Raw genomic sequence first — 22,264 nt, 5'->3', positions numbered from 1 at the left:
GAATACATCTTAAGACCACAACTTTCAACGTATGGTGGCAGCAGCAGCCAAACTCGTCTGACCATTATCTCTGAGAGAATACTACTTGACTCAGCATCGGGGACGACAGCAGAAACCACAAAGGAGTGTGATGGGTAGATTGGTCTGTGCTAACTGATTAGCTGTGTTTTTGGATTGCAAGGGCAAAGTCTGGAAAAATCATCACAGGGGAGGAGCCAATTGAGTGAGGTTACTACTCTCTTGCTTTTTGTAGTCTTGGAAGTTTAAGAGACTGGCCACTATTGGCCAGCAAACAGGGTTGGTGTTGCCAGGAACAGGGAGGTTGCCTGGCCAGAACTTGGTGGACTTGTCAACTGCATACATCGATGATAAGCCCTCTTGGGAAATATTGCAAATATAGGCTTCTATGAAACTGTCTTTATTGGGGCCATCCCTGACCACAGGAATGCCAATGATATGCAGGTTGTTTCAATGGGCCCTGCGCTCCACATCCTTTGCTTGACCCTCCCGCAAGTGAACCTGGTCCTTCGGTTCCATTATAAGGGTGGTGTGTGCAGTAACCATCGGGGAGAGATCTTTTATTACTTTCTCATTATGTAGGATCCTCTTACATAGTTTGTGCTGAACCTCAGCCAGCACTCCCAGGGGCGAAAGTATTGATTTGCACCTTCAGAGATGATCTTGTGTTTCCAATAGCCAGAAGCAGAGCTGGTAGTCTGCGAGGACAGGACCAAATCCCTGGGAGGTCCTACAGGACCATTGTCTCCTCCATATCTGTTGATCTGCAGCATTCTTGGCTCAATTTTGTCACATTATGAGAATATTGTTAGGCAGGGTGGAGCACCACGTCAACATTTCTTCTTGTGAAGGATTGAGTCCATTCAACTCTTGGTGCTGCTTATTGTTGTGTTATGGGTGCAAGAGCCAGTGCCAGAGGGAAACCCAAAGAGCTTGTATATGGCAGTTAAATAAGGTGTCTTGTATCTGTTTTGCTACCTTTCTTATTTTATCACAACAATATTGACGATGAGATAATGACAAAAGCATTGGAAATAAATACACTGCTGTACAAGTACTCAATACATCATGTCACAAACAGCAGGAGCCCTCTAGATCCCACAAGCGCATTCCCACCTGCCATATCAGAAATCAAATACACAAAAAAAAAAAAACATAAAACCACTAAAATGAAAGAACAGCTGCTGTCCACCCACTACCCACCTGCATTTCCAACTCTTGGGATGAGTTACATGTTCTCTCCCCAACACAATCCACACATAACCTTTATATGTTGTAGAACTCCTCTTACATGCCCCCTCCAAAATATTATCCCCAGCACACGCATACACCTGTGAGCGCTGACGTTACTACTAATAATTAGTCATGCATGTCTGTATTTGATTCTACATAGACATTGTATTAACATAGAAAATCATGTGCAACTTGAGAATGTGCCTACTTGATTGGCCATCATCTAATACGAAAATATTAATTAGAAGTATATTAGCAAGTATTAAGAGTTCATATGAAAGCTAAAATGCAGTAATATATCCTACTTTCAGTTAAACGTTATGTACTCACTTATGCTAACTGTAGGCCTCAAGTTAGCGAGGTCTAGGTCTTTATGAATGCACTGCCAAATATTGAAAAACGCAATGTTAGTAAAATGATTTCATGCTTGCTAAATAACAAATGCTTTGTATTAACTGAAGGTTGACCGGAGCTTGTAGTAACCAAATGTTATTTCTTTCAAGGAAATGTGTGTAAAACCTGAATGTTCTCAAACAGTTACAAATGTTAACTCGAAGCTTATGGGAAAGCAACACTACCCACTGACAGAAGGACGAAAGGATCTACAAATTGATTCTTATTGTATCAAACAATATGCGCAGACGGAGAACCGCCAATCATCCACCTGTGAAAGACTGTCTAGTTATATCTTAGATTTAGAAAATCTATTTTATTGGACTAATGTTTACTGTAAGATGCTCTTGACCAATGACAATGTGGAACAACTTTAACTTAACTGCACTGCTCTTGGAGTTCCGGGCAGACATTCTTCGACAACCTGTCATTCTGACACCTTGTCAGACCTTCGACAATGCCAGCCTGTCTTTGGCATTCTGGTATTTTGCTGTTAGAGTTTACTTTTCTTATGCTCCATGCAATTATGCTGGTGCTTACTTTAGCGCTCAATGCTTTGAGCCTGCAGCGCTTTGCTGCCTGCCCTACATATTTCTTCCTGATGGTTCGGAGAGCTTAAAGTTCCCGAGTCTGAACCGTCACCCCTTCTTCTCATGTCCTGATGCTGATGTCCACCTGAGGAAGACAACGCTGCTTGCTGATCTTTAAGGAGAGGTGTAACAATGTTGTGCATGTTTATAGTTGATTTGTCTTTTGTTTTCTAGGTACCAACTGCTGCGCTTTTGATAGAGCCATAGTTAGATGTTTTCCAAGTTTTGCGTTAAGCCCAACATGCTAATGCTAATCTGGGGTTGGTGAGGTCTTCCTCTACTCATCTGTTGAACCACCTAACATCATTCAATTGTTGATTCAATGTATGTTATTTCCATTGCGCAATTACTCTTGCTATTAATTTGTACTTTAACTATTGAGAGTCTGGTCATAAATGATCTAATCAAGTTAAGATTCTTTAGACGTTTTGGTCAACCAGTATTGTTTCTGTATGTTTATCATGTGGTTTTGAGACTAGTTTACGTGATCTTAGCATTGTTAATTTAGGGAAATAAACTTCTAAAATCTATACTAAAGGTGTGGTTCTTCATGACCAGATGGGTCATGGTGTGTGTATTTCCTGACTCTAATGAAGTTAATACTGTTGTTTATTGATTGATGATGAAATGCATAGACTGAGGGCATGATCATCTTAATGGGGTCCAAGGTCCTTCGACCCACAACAGCGCATCTCCTTGGTAACTCTTAGCCTATAGAAACCAGAAGGCTCGATGCACTGTCACAAGAAACGGTAGCAGAGGATGGTTACATCTCCTTAAGAGCACATCTTCAAATATAGTCTATGGTTGGTCCCTTCAAGGGATTGTCAGAGAGTCTTGTGGAGAAGATAGGAGGTCAACATTTTGAATTGATTCATATTTTCAGATTCAGTGATGCAAAATAGAGAGAAAATGTGTCCCTAAATGCCTAAAGTGACCTTCCCATGTTTTCGGAGTTTGCCTAAGCCTGTTTGAAAATGGTCCTGAGGTTCTAATGATTGTGTGAAAGAGTAGGGTTTTGCGCCTGCACAGCTTAAGCATACTGCAGGTGAATTGTGATGTTTGTGAGGGTTTAGGGAGTTTGCGTACTTCAAATCAAGTTGCAAAAGGAGTTTGCGTACTCCAAAGTGTGAGAGTAGGGAAGTCATTGAACTTCACATGTGTGTGGCGCTTTGTGCTAAAAGATTGTCCATGTGGTTGTTGGTATACGGAGACTGCGAGGTCTAAGACTCCGGGGTATATTAAAGGTGTATAAGACACTTGGGGGGTCATTCCGACCCCGGCGGTCAAGGACCGCCGGGGCCGGCGGGAGCACCGCCAACAGGCTGGCGGTGCTCCGCAGGGCATTCTGACCGCGGCGGTTTGGCCGCGGTCAGAACAGGAAAACCGGCGGTCTCCCGCCGGTTTTCAGCTGCCCTCAGGAATCCTCCATGGCGGCGCAGCTTGCTGTGCCGCCATGGGGATTCCGACACCCCATACCGCCATCCTGTTCCTGGCGGTTCGCCTGCCAGGAACAGGATGGCGGTATGGGGTGTCGTGGGGCCCCCGTAAGAGGGCCCCACAAAGAATTTCAGTGTCTGCTTGGCAGACACTGAAATTCACGACGGGTGCAACTGCACCCGTTGCACCTTCCCACTCCGCCGGCTCCATTCGGAGCCGGCTTCCTCGTGGGAAGGGGTTTCCCACTGGGCTGGCGGGCGGCCTTCTGGCGGTCGCCCGCCAGCCCAGCGGGAAACACAGAATCACTGTGGCGGTCTTCCGACCGCGGAGCGGTGTTCTGTCGGGGGAACTCTGGCGGGCGGCCTCCGCCGCCCGCCAGAGTTAGAATGACCCCCTTGGTTTTAATTGTAATTTGTCTGTTTAGTAGACCAATCAGGTGTGGTTGGCAATTCAGGATTGTGTGTTAAACAGAGTGAAAGGTTTTCAACTGAGATTTGGTGAGTCCTATGTGCACTAGGACAGACCTATTGGTCAGTTGAGAGTAAAATTTGTGGGTTGAATTTTGCTTGCAAATCAGGGGAACTGAGAAAGAAAGAATGGCTGTTAGAGCGAAAGCAGTCAGTGAAAAATCTGTAAGATTTCTAAAACAACTGTGTTACCCTACCTTTAGTAAACAGACAAATTGAGTTTTGATTTTGTTGAATTGCTCACAATAAATGTTGCATTAGTTTTGAGTGGGTCTAAGTGTAGGAGGAGAAGCCACAAGACTTTGTCAGCCGCTATACGTGTGAGTGTGATGTCATTGAGCCACACTGGGATAGGTCCGTTAGTGAGAAGGGTTGCACACAGAGTGGCGGACAACCATGAAGTGCAATTGGTTGAGAAGGTAGATGAAGAGGATCTTGGGGTTAAAGGTCACTTCCTGATTATTGAGAACTAACACAAATTTGCAAAAATGAAGTTTTTCAAAGCTCTAAAGAGTGCACTAAGAGGAGAAGTGTATATTCCGGCGACAGTAGGGGAAGCTACTCCTCCAGAAGGTACTCCCACCTATGAATTATTTGAAGAGCAGGGTGCCGCGCCATGTCTTTGGTTAAAACAGTGGTGCAAAGCGACAGAAAAGAATGGGACTTTAGCATTCTCTACTCTGAGTACATTTAATTTGAAAATCCTAGAGAACCTGAGGAGGGTGATGTACAAATTAAATCCCCTCCCGAGACCAGCACAGTTCGAAGCATTAGAAATCTGAGAATTAGTGGCTAGACAGCAACTGAAGTTTGAGAGGAGAAAGAAAGAGGCAGAAAAGACATTAGCGGACGCTAGGTGGGACAGTGATCAGAAGTTTTGGAGATCAGAGACTTTACAGGGAATTCAATTATTTCCTGCAATTACACAGCACAGTGAGAGAGAAGGAAGGAAAGCTACCAGAAAGACAAACAGAAGTCCCTCCGAGAGCAGAGAGCGGAAATCAAAGGAGGCTAGGACGTCTTTAACACCCGATGAAGAGTCAGATGATGACCAATTCATTTTACAGTTATTGAGAAATCATCCCCCACCATATGCAGCAGAAGAGAGCGGTCCAAGTACTAGTGTAAACCCCACTGCACTGACACCAGATAACGTGACACAGAGTCCAATACAGAGTAGTCCTAACCTACCTACTACATCGACAGCTCAAAATCCAATGCCACAATTGAGTATTCCTAGAGTATAACCAGATGTACCCATTGTAGAAACTGAAAATTTAATAGTGCCAACAGGATAGGTTTTCCTGAAACCAACACTGGTTCAGACGGAGTCAACTCCACTTTTACTGCCTCAAGTGCAGCCACAAACAATGCCAAAGTACACTTCTATAACAGGCATACAGACAGATATGTCCGTACTGATGAGTCAGAATACAGGAATAATGCACCCACAAAACCTGAATGTTAGATCAAGCCCAGATGCAGTGTCAGTAACCGTCACCATTGGCCCAGTCATACCATTGATTGCCCAGGGAAATAACAGCACAAACGGCCAGGGGATCCTGAGTCAGAATTTAATGGGGGAAGGACTCAATTTAAGTGCCAGAGCAGTTTCTCCCATGGGACAGACCTTGATGGAACAGGATCATTGTTAGACCTAAGTCATTTCAGAGCTCCTCCTAATACTGAAACAGGGTCAACCGTCAGTCCTAGTCTGAAACTGAGGACACAGCAGCCTCCAAAATTAACTATACTACCGTTGCTCAGCCCAACAATATTTCACTGCAAGGTTTGAGAGCCCAGCAATAGACGGAATGGTTAGATAAGCTGAATAGCCCGCAAAGGTGCTTCTAAGGAAGAAGAGTACCTGAACTATACTAGGCTTGGGATAGAAGCGGATGACCTTATTGAAGGAATTATGGGTGTAAACCAACTCGAGTCCTACACAGAAACAGAATTGTGATACTTGTCACCAAAAATTACAAAGGAAGCAGGCAAGGTGCACCAAAAGCTAGCAGACATAGCAGACAAATGTGAAATAGACCTTGGGAAAATGAAATATTTGAAAAGGAGTTACAGTCTAGGGTTTGATGCAAAAGACTTCAAACACATGAGATCCGCAGGAATGAAAGCACACCTTCAAGAGTTGCTCCAAAGCGTCCAAATGTGGAGGGCACTAGAAAAATAGGAAGGCAGATGGGTGAAGAAAAAAAGATCCTGAAACTCTCCCTGCAGATGTGCCACAGGATGGGGAGGCAGTAAAACTACTACCGATGTGAGAAGTCCCAGGAGGGAATTTTGTACATGTCCCTTGGAGCAGAAGTGATATTTTGTAATTTACCAATGAGTATCCCAGATTGAGAGAGAAACCTGTAGAATGGTCCCAGCAAACAGACAGGTTCGTAAAACTTGGCAAGTGTCTATGGGAGGACTTGAACACTCTATTAGAGATAGTAGTCCCAGGAGATTTGTGGGTAGAGTGCACAAGAAGTGTAGATTGGCCGACTAGTTAACCAGAGAGAGACCCGATTACAGGTGCACCAACTCCCAAAGTAATGAAATATTACTATAAGGTGACTGAGTTTTTGAAAACCATAATTACACATAAAAATATTGATTGGCAGCGCATAGCCAGAACATCACAGGAAGCTAATGAGTCTATACATGCATACTGTGAAAGACTGTTGCAGGCGTTTAGGAATTACAGTGGTATAGAAACAATCGAGCCAAAAGATATGATTCATTTTGTGTTCAGATTTTTGGAGGGATTGAGACCGGAAATTAGTCAGATGATTAGGAGCCATTTGAATTGTTGGCATGGAAAGCAGATTGAGGAAGGGTTGCAGTATGCAAAATATTGTAGTGATGAGATTGAGCTGAAGCAGAGAAAGTTGAAGGAAAAGGCGATGGTGATGCAGATCAAACCAGCACAGTCATGGATTCAGGGAAGTTTTCCACCTCAGCAGCAGCAGGGAAGCATGCAATTGCAAACCCAAGGTAGAGGTTGCGGTCGTGGAGCCACGGGAAGTGTGAATCGTGGTCCTGATCTGAACACTGTACTGATACAAGGTGATGTGCAGGGAATGAAAAGAATGTTTCCATGTCAAGCTTGCGGGGGCCTCAGGCCCTGGAAGCAGGAGTGTCTGATGGCAAATCAGGGAGATGTCGTTCAACAAATGAATGATGTCAATTCTCTCCAAAACATGAGAGGGCAAAGTATGAAAAAACAAAATCCAAACTTTCAGAATAATGTGAATCCGATCCAAGGTTTTCAGCCCATGCAGCCCATGCAGCCACTGCAGTTACAGATGCCCCAGAAACAGCAGATGCAACCACAGGTTCAAATGGTATCTAGACAAAAAAAATCAAATACCGCATGCCCCTATTGACCAACAGCAGGTGATGCTTTCTTAGACGGTCACAGGTCAAAGGTTAAACCAGAGTAATAATACTGTACACCAATTCCCCCTACACAGTGAGGATGAAATAAACAATGATTGGATAAGTGAGAGTTCAAATGAGGAGGAGTGCGTGTTGGCCCCATTACTATAGGTAGACCAAAAGGGTCCTTATGTAAAGGGAAAAGTGCTAGGGCACAAAGTCTCATTTTTTGGTTGACACTGGAGCTACGCGCTCTACAATGAGATCAGCAGAGGTCCCAAATCCAAACCTTTCAGGGAAGTCAGTCCAGATTTTAGGAGCTGCAAACCAGTGCTTGACCTACCCCAGCACAGAACCAGTCCCAGTAAAAATCGGAAATTTCAGGGGATTACATAAATTTGTGGTTTGTGACTCAAGCCCTGTGTCCCTACTCGGAAGGGATTTGTTACGCAAAACAAAGTGCTCAATTACTTGCTCAAATGATGGCATTGAGATTTAGACAAACAGAGACAATGAAGATGACCCAGTTCTTGAAATAAATTGTGACACCGTGATTGAAGAATACCCTCTGATCATTGTCTTCCCGGTCTTTACTGTGAGAGATCTTCCTTCTGATCTACAGGGATATGTTGTGACGAAGCTATGGGATTTTTCAGGAAAGTATTTTCACAAAGAGGACAAGGAATGATGTCTGGTAACAAAACCAGACTAGTTCAAACATCAATATTGTGAAAAAACTGCCCTCACCCACAATTTGTGGCATGCTGCGTCATAGGGCCCTGCTAACACACTCCGAGATATAAATCCCCTTCGGAGTGGAGCAGTAAGGGTGGGGAAACATAAAAACACATTAGACAAGACCAACAATCATGGCACAGGGACCAAATCAAAACAGTTAAAAGTTATGTACTCGCATATGCTAACTGTAGGCCTCAAGTTAGTGAGGTCTAGGCCTTACTGAATGCACTGCCAAATATTAAAAAATGCACTCTTAATAAAATTATGTCATGCTTGCTAACTAACAAATGCATTGTATTAACTGAAGGTTGAGCGAAGCTTGTAGTAAACTATTGTTATTTCTCTCGAGGAATTGTGTGTGAAACCTGAATGTTCTCAAACTGTAACAAATGTTAACTCGAAGCATATGGGAAAGCAACGCGGCCAAGAACTAACAATGGACCTACTGACGTAAGGACGAAAGGATCTACAAATTGATTTTTATTGTATCAAACAATATGCTTAGACGGAGAACAGCCAATCATTCACAAGACTGTCTACTTATACCCTACATTCGGAAAATACATTTTATTGGACTATTGTTTATCGCAAGATGCTCTTGAGCAATGATAGCGTGGTACAACTTTAACTTAACCGCACTGCTCTTAGAGTTCAGGGCAGACATTCTTCCACACCCTGTCATTCTGACACCTTGTCAGTCCTTTGACAATCGCCAGCCTGTCTTTGACATTCTGGTATTTCTCTGTTAGAGTTTACTTTTCTTGTGCTCCATACAATGATGCTGGTGCTTACTTTGGCGCTTGAAGCTTAGAGGCTGTCCGCTTTGTTGCCTGCCCTAGATATTTCTTCCTGATGGTTCAGAGAGCTTAAATTCCCCGAGTCTGAACCGTCACCTCTCATGTCCCGATGCTGATGTCCACCTGACGAAGACAACCTCGCTTGCTGACCCTTAAGGAGAGGTATAACAATGTTCTGAATGTTTATAGTTGATTTGTCTTTTGTTTTCTAGGTACCAATTGCTACTTTTGATAGAACTATAGTTAGATGTTTTCCAAATTTGTGTTACTAAAACATTGTGCGTGAAGCCCAACATGCTTATGCTAATCTGGGGTTAGTGAAGTCTTCCTCTACGCATCTGTTTAACCACCTGACGTCATTCAATTGTTGATTCAATGTATTTTATTTCCATTGCACAATTACTCTTGCTATTAATTTGTAATTTGTATTGAGAGTCTGGTCATAAATCCTCTAATCAAGTTAAGATTCTTTAGATGTTTCGTTCAACCAGTATTATTTCTGTATATTTATCATGTGGTTTTTAGACTAATTTACGTGATCTTAGCATTGTTCAATTAGGGAAATAAACTTCTAAAATGTATACTAACGGTGTGGTTATTCATGACTAGATGGGTCATGGTGTGTGCATTTAATGACTCTAATGAGGTTAATACTGTTGTTTATTGATTGTTGATGAAATGCATAGACTGAGGGCCTGATCATCTTAACAGGGTCCAAAAGGTACATCGACCCACAACAGCGCATCTCCTTGGTAACTCAGCCTATATACACCAAAAGGCTCAATGCACTGTTGCACACCTCATTGAGTCTGTCTGTCAAATGGAGTGGAAGGCTGACATCCAGATTGTGGCCCACAGAGATGCTACACAGCCATAGCCCACCTCGACTATGTGTCAGGCAAGCTGTTCAGCTCCTCTAAGTAATGCCCCCCGAGCTCCATGGGGTGACACCTCCCATCCCTGATCCTTGTGACTGCCTCCACCCTAAATTAGGTGTTGTGGTTTTATTTTGTAGGTGGGCAAGTGTTTATCTGAGGCCCCTTAGGGGGAATGCTTTGATCCTGTGTCCATCTAGCACCCCACTGCAATTGTTGGTAATATGCAACCTAGTTGTGTGGTTGGCATGAACAGCCGGGCTGTCAGGGGCTCGCATTTAAGTCCTTTGTCATTCCCACAGGTCCTGTGTTTCCCAAGACGCAAAAACCCTGAGAGACTCACTACTGGTTTTAATTTATTGTTATTATTCAGGCCATCTGGCCGACCTCAGCCACTGGGGGACTTGTCTGGGCTACTTAACAATATATAATAGTTGGAAACTATAAGTGATTTTGAATGAGGCCCTCGAATACGGATAATTCCCACAACTCAAAACTGAAGAATCAGCCTTTTCTGGTGAATTAGGAGTGCCAGGCCCCACCCACCAGTTTTATTAACAGTACCTTGTTGTTGATTCAAGTGCGACCCACGTTGTTTGTTTCTCAAAGCCGAGAGAGCCTGCGTAAAGGAGGATTTGTCGACTTCCATCCCTTCTCAAGTCAGGAAAGGGGTGCTGGGTGCTTACGTTTCTCTGAGCCAGCCTCTGATATCTGACATCTTCCAACAGGTGCTTCACAGCCAGTCACCAATCCATGCTGGTTACTGGCTCTCAAAAGTTGTCTTGGGTTTTGACTATGCTCAGAGGCAGAGCGCCTTCAGTTTGCTCTGCTATTCTGCCATCATTTCAGTGTCTTAAGGGTAGGCAGATGAGTGATGACCGCCAGGCAAGGAGCCAGCAAGGAGCCGGTGCCTTCCTACGTTGCAACTGATGAAGCAGAAAATGAAGGTTTTACATTTATTAACATAAACGTAGTGTGAAATAATCATGTGTGACTTTAACCGAACTAATAAAGATTGTACGGGGACAAAATGTGCCCTTAGAGTAGTTTGCCAACATTTATAAGCGTGCTTTATATAACGTGGTGTATTAGAATTGCACTAATCCGACATAATCATAAACGTGTGCTACGACTTGCTTACTTGAAATGTTTTAGCTTAGCATTACTTTAGTGCAGGCTTTGGCCTAGTTGCCTGGTCTCACGGTTTAGATGCTCGTATTTTTCCAATGTGCTATTAAACGTGTATTTTGCTTGAAGCTGTACTTTTCCACTGAGATCGTTCACATGCTTATCTTAAAGTTTCGTGCCAGCCTGGCATATTTTCTCTTTACTCCAAGGTCGATCTGCAGGTGCGGACAATGGAAGCTCTGAAAGTGAGTTAATTGGTATAAAATGTTGCAACTTGCGTACCCATCTCCAGGGATAATGTATGCTTAAGTAAAAGCTTGAGAACTGTCGTTTTTGATTGGACAATTTGAAGCTAACCTATGAACCCTCCAATGGAAGACCCTACTGGATTCGAACTGTTGTCTATAAAAACCAGGTGCACGAGGAGAAATTAGGCCATTATTGGACATCCCGCCATTTTGCAGACTTCGTAGCTATTATGGCCCACTTCGCTGCGATGCCATTTTGAAAGAGACTTTGATGCTTTCTCTAATCGAGAGAAAGAGACTTTAATGATTCTTGCCCTAGAGACTTTAACTTTGATTTGTCCCTTTGCATGAAGTAGTAGTTTTTATCTTGCCGCCGTGAGGCAATTGCCCCGTCCACCCCTGCCCCCTTTGCCCCGTCCCATGCTGATCGAAACGGTACCCATGCTGATCGAGAAACGGTACCTGTGAGACGAAGACTTCCTTGTATGCTGATCGTAATTGGTAAATATGAAAGGAAAATTGTAAAATTGCATTGTGTTTCCTTTAGGTAACCAACTGCTGATTTTTGACAAGAGCCCTAGTTAGGAGTTTTCTAAATTGATGTTGCTAAATTGTTTTTGCATGAAGTCCCACATGCCGATGCTAATTTGAGGTTAGACGAGGATTCCTTTTGTCGCACGATGCAATTTGAGATCTTGTTATGCTGACTAAATGTATTCAATTAGCTCATTACAGATTATCGTATTAGTGATTTGCATTGCTATTATCGAATGCCTTGTGATTCAAATGCTGCATAGATTACACTTGTTTTGCCGCTATGGACAGCTATTAATGTTCATTTATGTTTATCATCTGGTGCTGAGACACATTTATATTGTGCTAGCTTTGTTAATATAGGGAAATAAATTCACTAACTTTGCAATAAACTGGTGTGGTTATTCCTGGCTGAAAGGTCAGGGTTCGCCAAAATGTATTCTGGATTAATTGTTAAGTTTTATGTTGATCAAGGTATTGCTTATGTTCGTTATTGATTATTGATTTTAATGAAATTGATTGATTAAGAGTACGGAGAGTTCCCACTTAGTCAAAAGATTCATCGGCCTAAAGAGCGTCCGAACACAGGTAAATTATTACTACGGACCGCTCTATCAGTAGATGGTAGCAGAGGATGGTTTTGTCTTTTGGGACCCTGTACTCTTACAGTACATGGTGTTGAATTAACGGTTATGCATTTTGAGACCCCACTCGAGAAGTTGAATTAGATTTTTCTTGGATAAAATAGATTGACAGAATGATGATGGGCTAGGTCCACCGCGACTTTCCCGGGATCTCGGAGCTTGCGAATGGAGAGAATGGAGGTGTGGAATCGGCGTTGGCGGTACTAGTGATGGTATGAGTGAAGTTAGGGTTTTGCGCTTGCACAGCTTATTGCCGCAGGGTGTGTGAAAAGGTTGCGAGGATTTTTTCTTTTAGAAGATAGCGGAGGTGCGACTCCGAGTGTAGAAGTAGAGAAGTCGTCGAACTTCATAGAAATAGCGGAGGTGCGACTCCGAGTGTGAGAGTAGGGAAGTCGTCGAACTTCATGTGCGTGTGGCGCTTTGTGCATAAAAAGGTCCACGTGGTTGTTGTTGTTGAGACGGGCCCTGCGAGGTCAAGAGACTCCGGAGTATGTTGATCCATGTTGTGGTCTGGGCGGTTTAGTAGGTTGATCGGGCGTGGTCAACAAGTCGGTACGTGTGTAAGGGAGTGAAAGAAACTTCGACTTCGGGCTTTGACAAGATTCTAAGTGCACTAGAACAGATCATTGACAAGTTGAGAGTAGGTCTGCGGGTCAGATTTGCTTGCGAACGTGGGGATCGAGAAAGACGGAATAGCGGCCGAGGCTAGTGAAAAGTCCCTAAGGTCCTGAAGCGACTGTGTTACCCTTCCTGTAGTAAACCGACAGATCTGTTTTATTTTTGGTAGCTCGCGATACATGCAAGAAGTTGTTACGAGAGGAGCTGAGTGAAGGAAGACTAGCCGCAAGACTTTGTCAGCCGCAGTGTGTGTGAGTGTGACGTCACTAGGAGCCGCGCTGGGATAGGTTGGTTGCAAAGAAGGGTCGCGCACGGATTGGACGCAGTCCGTGGGACTCGATTGGAAGGGGAAAGGCAAGCGAAGAGTATTCCGGGAATTAAAGTCACCTATTGATTAAAAATTTTGTGAAATAAAAGACGAGAAAATGAAATTCTTTAAAGCATTTAGGAGTGTGATGAAGGGGGAGTCTTACATTAAAGCGAGCGTAGGAGAGGAGACGCCGCCCGAGGGCACACCAGCCTACATTGTAATGGAGGAAAAAGGGGTAGCTCCGTGCCTTTGGCTAAAGCAATGGCACAAACTGACAGAGAAACATGGGAGCGTAGTGTTCCCGATACATGGGACATTCAATATAAGGATCCTAGAGAATTTGAGATTCACGATGTACGACATGAAGGTACCTCCAAGGCCAGCACAGTTTGAGGCTCTAGCGATTTGGGAACTGATGGCTAGACAGCAACAGCAAAATAAGTTCGAGAACAGGATAAGGAAGGTAGAAAAGACACTAGCGGATGCTAGGTGGGATAATGCACAGAAGGTGTGGAGGTCAGATGTATTGCAGGGGATAAAATTGTTTCCAGCAATTACTAAGGAAGAAGAGGAGATAGGTAAGAAAGCTACCTGTAAGACAGACAGGAAGTGTTCCAAGGATAGAGAGGACGAGGAAAAGTTGAGAAGAGAAGAGGAGTTAGAGGATGAGGAGTTGATAATGCAATTGCTGAACGACAGTCCACCACCTTATGCGGAGAGTGGACAAGGTCCAAGTACCAGTTCTGCCCCTCCGGCATCGGTACAGAACGGTGAAAGTCAGAGTTCAGGAGCGTCATCGGGATCTAAGGACCCGAGTTTACTGTTCACCCCGCAGATACCACAGGTTAGGAGAATATATCCAGATGTGCCCATGTTGAAACCAGCAGAAAATTATCAGCCGCAGATGCCAGGGTACTACAGCAGTGACAACAGTGGAGGAATGATTCTAGATCCAACCGTAAGGGGAGTACAGAATGGTCACAACCAGACATTGGCACAAGCTGAATCAACTCAGTTTCTGATGCCCCAAAAGCAGATGCAGGGGGGAAACGCACATGCTCAAATGACGGGGAGTCAGATGGGCATGCCGGCAATGATGACCCATGGTGTGGGAATGAACATGCCTCAGAACATGGGAAATGGACAAAACCCAGATGCGATATCACTACCCATTACTGTAGGTCCACCGGTACCTTTGTATAGTCAGCCTAACTTAGGTATGAGCGGTCAGGGATCAATGCTGCAGAATGGGACCGAAAGGAGGTGCATAGAAAACACTCCAGGGATAACTCCAATAGCGGCTCAGCCAAATGGATCTGGATCCTTGATGGAGTTTAGTCCCGTGTGTGCTCAGTCAACACTGGTGAGGTCGAGTCCCCCACTGATAATACCTCTAACATCGAACACTGAAAAGTTGCCGCAACCATCAATGGCAGTCGATGTGAACGCTACACTGATGGGGGTAAATGCACAACAGCTGACACAGTGGTTCAATAGTTTGAATTCCACACAAAGTTCAGCCAGTGGGAAGGGAGAAGATTATATGAATAGGATGAGGTTGAACATGGAAGCACAAGAATTGGTGGAAGGGACTATGGGTGTGAATAGGTTAGAGTCCAACACGGAAGAAGAGCTGAGATACCTATGTCCAAAGATTACGAAAGAAGTGAACAAGGTACATAAAAGTTTGCAGGAAGTAGCTGACAGAAACGGGGTCGACATAGACAAGATGAAACACTTGAGCAGAAGCTACAGGTTGGATTTTGGGGCCACAGATTTTGAACACATGAGGTCAGCAGGCATGAAGGCGCACCTTAGAGAATTGCTGCAGAGTACACAAGTGTGGAGGTGCTTAGACAAGTGGGAAAGCAGGTGGGTAAAGAGGAAGGAAAAGAGGAGGGACAGTGCTACAGAGCATAATGAGAAAAGACCACAAAGCAGCGAGACAGTAACCATGTTACCAATGAGGGAGACAGCAGGGGGAAAATTAATACATGTACCATGGCACAGAAGTGACATTCAGTCTTTTACGGATGATTTTCCCAAACTGAGAGAGAAGCCAATTGAATGGTATCAACAGACTGACAGGTTCGTGAAGCTTGCAAAATGTCTCTGGGAAGACCTGAATACTCTCTTTGAGATTGTGGTTCCGGCAGATTTGTGGGAGGATTGCAAAAGAGCTGTAGGTTGGCCGACAAGTGAACCAGAGAGAGACAGGGAGACGGGTGCACCATCACCTATGGTGATGAGCTTGTACTACAAGGTGATTGAGCATTTGAAGACGAAGGTTGCCGCGAAAAATGTGGATTGGCAGAAGATCGATCGAACGGCCCAAGAGGCTAAAGAGTCGATTCATAGTTACTATGAGAGATTGTTGAAGGCGTTTAAGAACTACAGTGGCACAGAAACAATAGAGGCGAAGGACATGCTTCATTTTGTGTTCAGATTTGTGGAAGGGCTGAGACCAGAAATAAGTCAGATGATAAAGTCGCATTTGATTTGTTGGCAGTCGAAACCTATTGATGAGGTGTTGAATTATGCGAAATACTGTAGCGACGAAATTGAAGTGAAACAGAAAAAGTTGAAAGAGAAGGTGATGATGATGCAGCTTAAAGCAGCTCAGACAGGTCTGCAAGGTTTGCAAGGGATGCAAGGGTTCCAACAGCAGGTACCGCAACCGCAGCCGCAGTTGCAGGGAAACATGGCGTTTCAGCCACAGGCCAGAGGCAGAGGCAGAGGAGGTTTTGTGAATAATGGTCCGGATTTGAACACTGTTGTGACGGGTGTGCAGGCAATGAAGAAGGTGATGCCGTGTCACGTGGGCGGAATCGTCGGTCATTGGAAACGCGAGTGCCCGATGGTGGTGCAGGAAGGTGCAGGTGCAGGTGCAGGTATTGGTCAGCAAAACAATGATGTCAATGCATTTCAGACAATGAGGGGACCGAAAATGAGAGGTCCAAACCCAAATTTTCAGACCATAAATCAATTGCAGGGAATACAACCTATGCAGCCGCAGCAGATGCAGATGCCTCGTATGCAGATGACGCAAATGCAGCCAATGCAACAGCAGTTACCCATGGTACCTAATCAGCAAATGCAAATACCCTTGGCACCAATGAGTCAGCAGCAAGTGATGGTTCCTCCACAGGTCTCGGGTCAGGTAATGAGTACAAATGGCACAGTACAACAGTTCCCACTACACAGTGAGAGTGGAATAAATAATGTATGGGAGAGTGAAAGTTCAGAAGAAGAAGGAGATTGTGTGCTTGCAGCATCCTTGGAAGTTGATCAAAAGGGTCCGTACGTAGAGGGAAGAGTAATGGGTCATCGTGTTTCATTCTTGGTTGACACGGGAGCCACACGTTCAACTGTTAAGAGCAGTGAAGTACCAGATTTGCCACTCTCTGGGAGAACAGTTCAAGTGGTGGGAGTAGCAAACAGACACCTGACGAACCCAATAACAGATCCGGTACCAGTCAGCATTGGTAACTATCAAGGGGTGCATCAGTTTGTGGTATGTGACTCAAGCCCGATAGCACTGTTAGGAAGAGACCTATTGTGCAAATTGGGTTGTTCGATAATGTGTTCGAACGAGGGAATAACAATTCAGACGAGCAGTGATGGGGAAGAAGAGGACAGCGTAGAGGGGGATGAGATGGAAACTGTCGATGAAGAATATCCTCTGATTTGTCTTTTCCCGATGATAACTGAAGAAGATATTCCAGCTGAATTACGGGAAACAGTCGGAAAGGAAGTGTGGGATATGACAGGGAAAGAGGTGGGATTGATTAAAGGAGTGGAACCAGTGAAAGTGACTGTAAAGCCCAATGCAATCTTTCCCCAGACCCCACAATATCACATGGCACAAGACACCCTCATGAAGGTTGCCCAGCTCATTGACGAATTTGTAAAACAGGGGGTACTGAAAGAAGTGTTAAGAAGTCGATGCAATTCACCAATAATGGGACTAATAAAGCCAAGTGGAAAGGTCCGACTTGTGCAGGACTTGAGAAAAATAAATGACATCATAGTCAAGTGCTGCCCTGTCGTACCGAATCCAGCTGTGATAATGTTTCAAGTCCCTTGCGATGCCGAGTGATTCTCAGTCATCGACTTGTCACAAGCATTCTTTTCGGTGCCTCTCCATGAGGACAGCCAATTCCTCTTTTGTTTCAAATTCTTAGACAGGGTGTACAGTTGGTGTCGAATTCCTCAAGGGTTTTCTGAGTCACCGTCAATCTTCAATCAGATTCTAAAGAAAGATTTAGAAGCATTAGAATTGCCATTCGAGTCAACCCTAGTACAGTACATTGATGACTTACTGGTTGCATCAAAGACAGAAAGTGGCTGCACAGCCGATACCATTGCTCTGTTGAATCATTTGGGAAGGAATGGACATAAGGTGTCTCCTTCCAAATTGCAGTTTTGTCAGAAGAAAGTGAAATACTTGGGTCACCAGATAGAGAAAGGGTCACGGAGAATAATGAAGGAAAGAATAACAAGTGTACTTCAAATGAGTCCACCAAAGACAAGGAGGGAGGTGAGGAAGTTTTTGGGAATGGTGGGCTACTGTCGCCAGTGGATTCCCAACTTCTCAACTCTAGCAAAGCCTTTACTGAAACTGACCCAGAAGGATGCCTTGGATCAAATTGAACTGAAAGGAGATGAGATGGATGCTTTTGTTGAACTGAAAGAATGCATGTGTAGGGCTCCAGCTTTAGGTATGCCTGATTACACAAAGCCTTTCACATTGTTTTGTCATGAACGTGATGCATGTTCTCTGTCTGTCTTGACTCAAGCCCATGGTGGCGTAAACAGACCAGTAGCGTATTTTTCAGCTACTTTGGATCCGGTCGCAGCAGCACTCCCAGGGTGTTTGCGCGCCGTAGCAGCAGTTGGTATCAGCCTCACTCAGAGTGAAGGAATAGTGATGGGACACCCAGTAACAGTCATGGTCCCTCACTCAGTTGAGATACTTTTGACCCGCTCCCGAACGCAGCACATGACTGGAGCTAGACTCACAAGGTATGAAACGATAATACTGGGCTCACCGAATGTGCAGCTGAAAAGGTGCACTACGTTGAATCCAGCAACCTTGCTTCCTGGAGAAAATGCTGAAATTGAGAACGCTGAAGACGTCGAGCATGACTGCCTTCAGGTGACTGAATTTTGCACAAAACCTCGACCGGACATTAAGGATACTAAGCTTGATGAAAATGACCAAATTCTTTTTGTTGATGGTTCATGTCTAAGAGACGGGATGGGGATTTTGAAAGCAGGATATGCTGTATGTACTGTAACAGGTGTCTTGGAAGCGGGATGGCTTCAAGGAGTCTATTCTGCACAAGTAGCAGAACTTGTAGCCCGTACCAGAGCATGTCAACTGTCTGCATTGATGAAAGTCACCATTTACACTGATAGTCAATACGGGTTTGGGATTGTGCATGACTTTGGACAACTATGGTCACAGAGAGGTTTCCTGACTTCTTCAGGATCCCCAGTGAAGAACGGGGAGAGGATAAGGGAATTGTTACACGCCATTCAAGTGCCAGCCGAAGTTGCAGTGGTAAAGTGTAGTGCTCACACGAAAGGACAGGACTATGTTTCTCTGGGAAATGCATATGCGGATCAAGTCGCGAGATTTTGTGCCTTGAACTGTATATTACTCAGGGACGAATGGAATTCAATAAGTGAGCCAGAACTCGAACCAGCTGAAGCATTTGCCTTAAAGGTCGTAGATACAATAGACGAATTAAAAGCATTACAAAATAATGTCAGGGAGGATGAAAGAGATTCCTGGATTAAATCACAATGTATAAAGAGACCAGACGAGTTGTGGGTTTCAAACGAGGGAAAATTTGTTTTGCCAAACAGTCTCTTATCACAGCTTGCGCGGTTCTATCATGGGCAGGCTCACCTAGGGAGAGATGCCATGATAAGATTGTTCAAAACTGATTGGTTTAACCCCAGATTTCGTCAAGCTGCAGAAGCAGTTTGCCATCGATGTGTCACTTGCCAGCAGATGAACCCAGGAAAGGGAACAGTTGTGAACGCGAGCCACATTGGTAGGGCAAGCGGGCCTTTTAGTCGTATGCAGATGGACTTCATTGAGATGCCTGTGCATGGAGGTCTGAAATATGTGTTGGTGATTGTGTGCATTTTTAGTCATTGGATTGAGGCATACCCCACACGTAGAAATGACAGCCTTACAGTTGCAAAGCTATTGTTGAGAGAGTTGATACCACGTTTCGGATTCCCGATCTCTTTAGAATCAGATAGGGGAAGTCACTTCAATAACGAGGTGATAAAGTTACTTTGCGAAGCGCTGAACATTGAGCAAAAACTGCATTGTAGCTATCGCCCTGAAGCCTCAGGACTGGTGGAGCAGATGAATGGTACACTGAAATCAAGAATGGCGAAAATATGTGCATCGACAAATTTGAAATGGCCTGACGCATTGCCCTTAGTGCTAATGTCAATGAGAAACACCCCTGATAGAAAGACTGGATTGTCTCCGCACGAAATTCTCATGGGCAGGGCTATGAGACTTCCTGCAGTTCCCGCAAACGCGCTTTTGAATATTACAGATGATATGGTGTTAGACTACTGCAAGGGTCTGGCTGACGTGGTTCGCTCTTTCTCTCACCAGGTGGAAGCGACCACCTTGCCACCGATCCAAGGTCCAGGACACGCACTGAAAGCAGGTGACTGGGTCGTGGTAAAGAAGCACGTGAGAAAGTCGTGTCTGGAACCCCGTTGGAAAGGCCCTTTCCAAGTGATCCTGACGACAACTACCGCTGTGAAGTGTGCGGGGGTTCCCAACTGGATTCACGCCAGTCACACAAAGAAGGTGTTGTGCCCCACAGATGAGGAAGTTGAAGCGCTAAAACTGCCAGTGCCTGATAAAACAGTGCTGAGTGCTGAGACAGAACAAAACCGAACTGAAAGCGGACAAGCAGAAGCAGGAGAGAGAGAGATATTATTGGAGGGCGAAGAGTCCGACTCACTTGGGGAAGACCAAGGAGAAAGTTCAGACAGCGTCGAAGAAGCTGAAGGTGACAAAGAGCCTGAAGCAGCTGAGGGTAGCAAAAAGCCTGAAGCAGCTGAAGGTGACAAAGAACCTGAAGCAGCTGAAAGTGATACAGAGCCTGACGAAAGTAACGGTGACGAAGGGCTCGAAAAAGGTGAAAAGGCAGGAGAGCCTGATCAGAGGAGGGCTTTCCCAGAAGCAGACGATACAGAAAAGGAAAAAGAGAACGTGATTGATTCCCCAGAAGGAGGGGACAAGGCAGAACAGAACGAAAAAGTTCAAACTTCTACAGAAAAGGTCGCAGGTCCATCAAATGGACATGGTGCAAAGAGGAGACTAAGTATATCTCCAGTAAAACAAAGGACTGGAGAAGGTTTGAACGACGGAGAAAGGCCAAAAGTCAAAGAGAAAAGAAAGGAAGTGTCTGTCGTGGTACCAACCTCGAGTGAAGAAAAAGACTTGACAAAAGAGGAAAGTACCAGCGAGGCAGAATCGAAAAGAGAAGCAAAATTGAAAAGGAAAAGGATACCAAACAGGAGATATTCCGGTCCTGAATGGGCATATGCAGTCAATGACGATTGGACTGACGAGTTTGTATCTCTAAGCATCGAGAACGAAGAAGAGGAAGAGATACCAATAGAAAAGAAAAGTTTTATGGACTCTGTCGATTGAAAGGGTAATAAATGATATTGCTTGCTACAATCTAACGTGATACAAACAACCAGCTGAGACATTGCTAAACCGGATGAGACATTTGCTGAACTGATAAAAGACTGAGTTATTGCCGAATTGAGACAAATGCTGCTAACCGATAAGTGACTGGCCTCTTGAAGAGAACTGTGTGAACATTGTGCTCGTTCAGCTTTGTAACTGAATTGCTAAATAGTTTCATTTATAGGTGCTTCTAGCTCTCTGATTCTATACAGATCATGACGCAAAACAGTAGAAAGAAATATTGTAAATATGTGTGTATAGGCTTGGTAATCGCATGTGTACTAATAATAATGGCAATAGTGCTTGCAATGCATGGAAAGGGTGAGAATGAGAAAATTGACGCTTCTACTTTTGCTCCTGTTACTGTCACCGAACTAACCGCACTGAAAAGACTGGAAATAGATGAGAGACTCTTGCATGATAAGAAGGAGCTTTCGTATAATGTTTTCTATCGCTTGCTAACAGAATATGTTGAGACTATGGATGTGAAAGATTGTTATGTGTGTACACAGATACCGACATCAGTAAAGGAAGGGGTGACTTATCGCCACATGCCTCTTACATACGGGAATACATGTAGTATAGTAATGTCTAGATTTTATGGTCAAACTAACATACAGTATTTTTACTCAAATTATGATGTTACTTTTGCTTATGTTCCTATAATAGCGCAGCTAAGCCAGATTGCTAAAGATTGGGATGCTAAAATAATGAGGGAATTTTTCGAGCCAATGCAACCTTTTGAAACGGCTCACGCTCATAGGGAAAACCTTACCTGCTCGCTCTCTGCAGTAGAGATAAGCTTTTTAGATCGCACGGATGATAGAAGGGAACAAATGAAGGCGAAATTAGAAAATGAGCTACATAAGAGGACTTCAGTAGATAATTATGATTTTGCCGCAATAAAGACACAAGGGAGAATAGCTTTAGATGCTTGGCATGTAGGGAAATTTTGTATATATCGAGGTGAATATTATTATGATAACATTTTCGTAGAAGCGAGTGAGTGTAAACATACGTTTATCTTTAAGGCCAAATGGACATTCATGATGAACGGACTTGACCCTGTCATTCCAGGTGTATATTACATTTGTGGGTATAATGCC

The sequence above is a fragment of the Pleurodeles waltl genome, chromosome 10 (assembly GCF_031143425.1).
Source record: "Pleurodeles waltl isolate 20211129_DDA chromosome 10, aPleWal1.hap1.20221129, whole genome shotgun sequence".
NCBI classification, from domain to species: Eukaryota; Metazoa; Chordata; class Amphibia; order Caudata; family Salamandridae; genus Pleurodeles; species Pleurodeles waltl.
The sequence above is the reverse complement of the archived record's forward strand: the minus strand, read 5'-3'. Positions refer to the sequence as shown.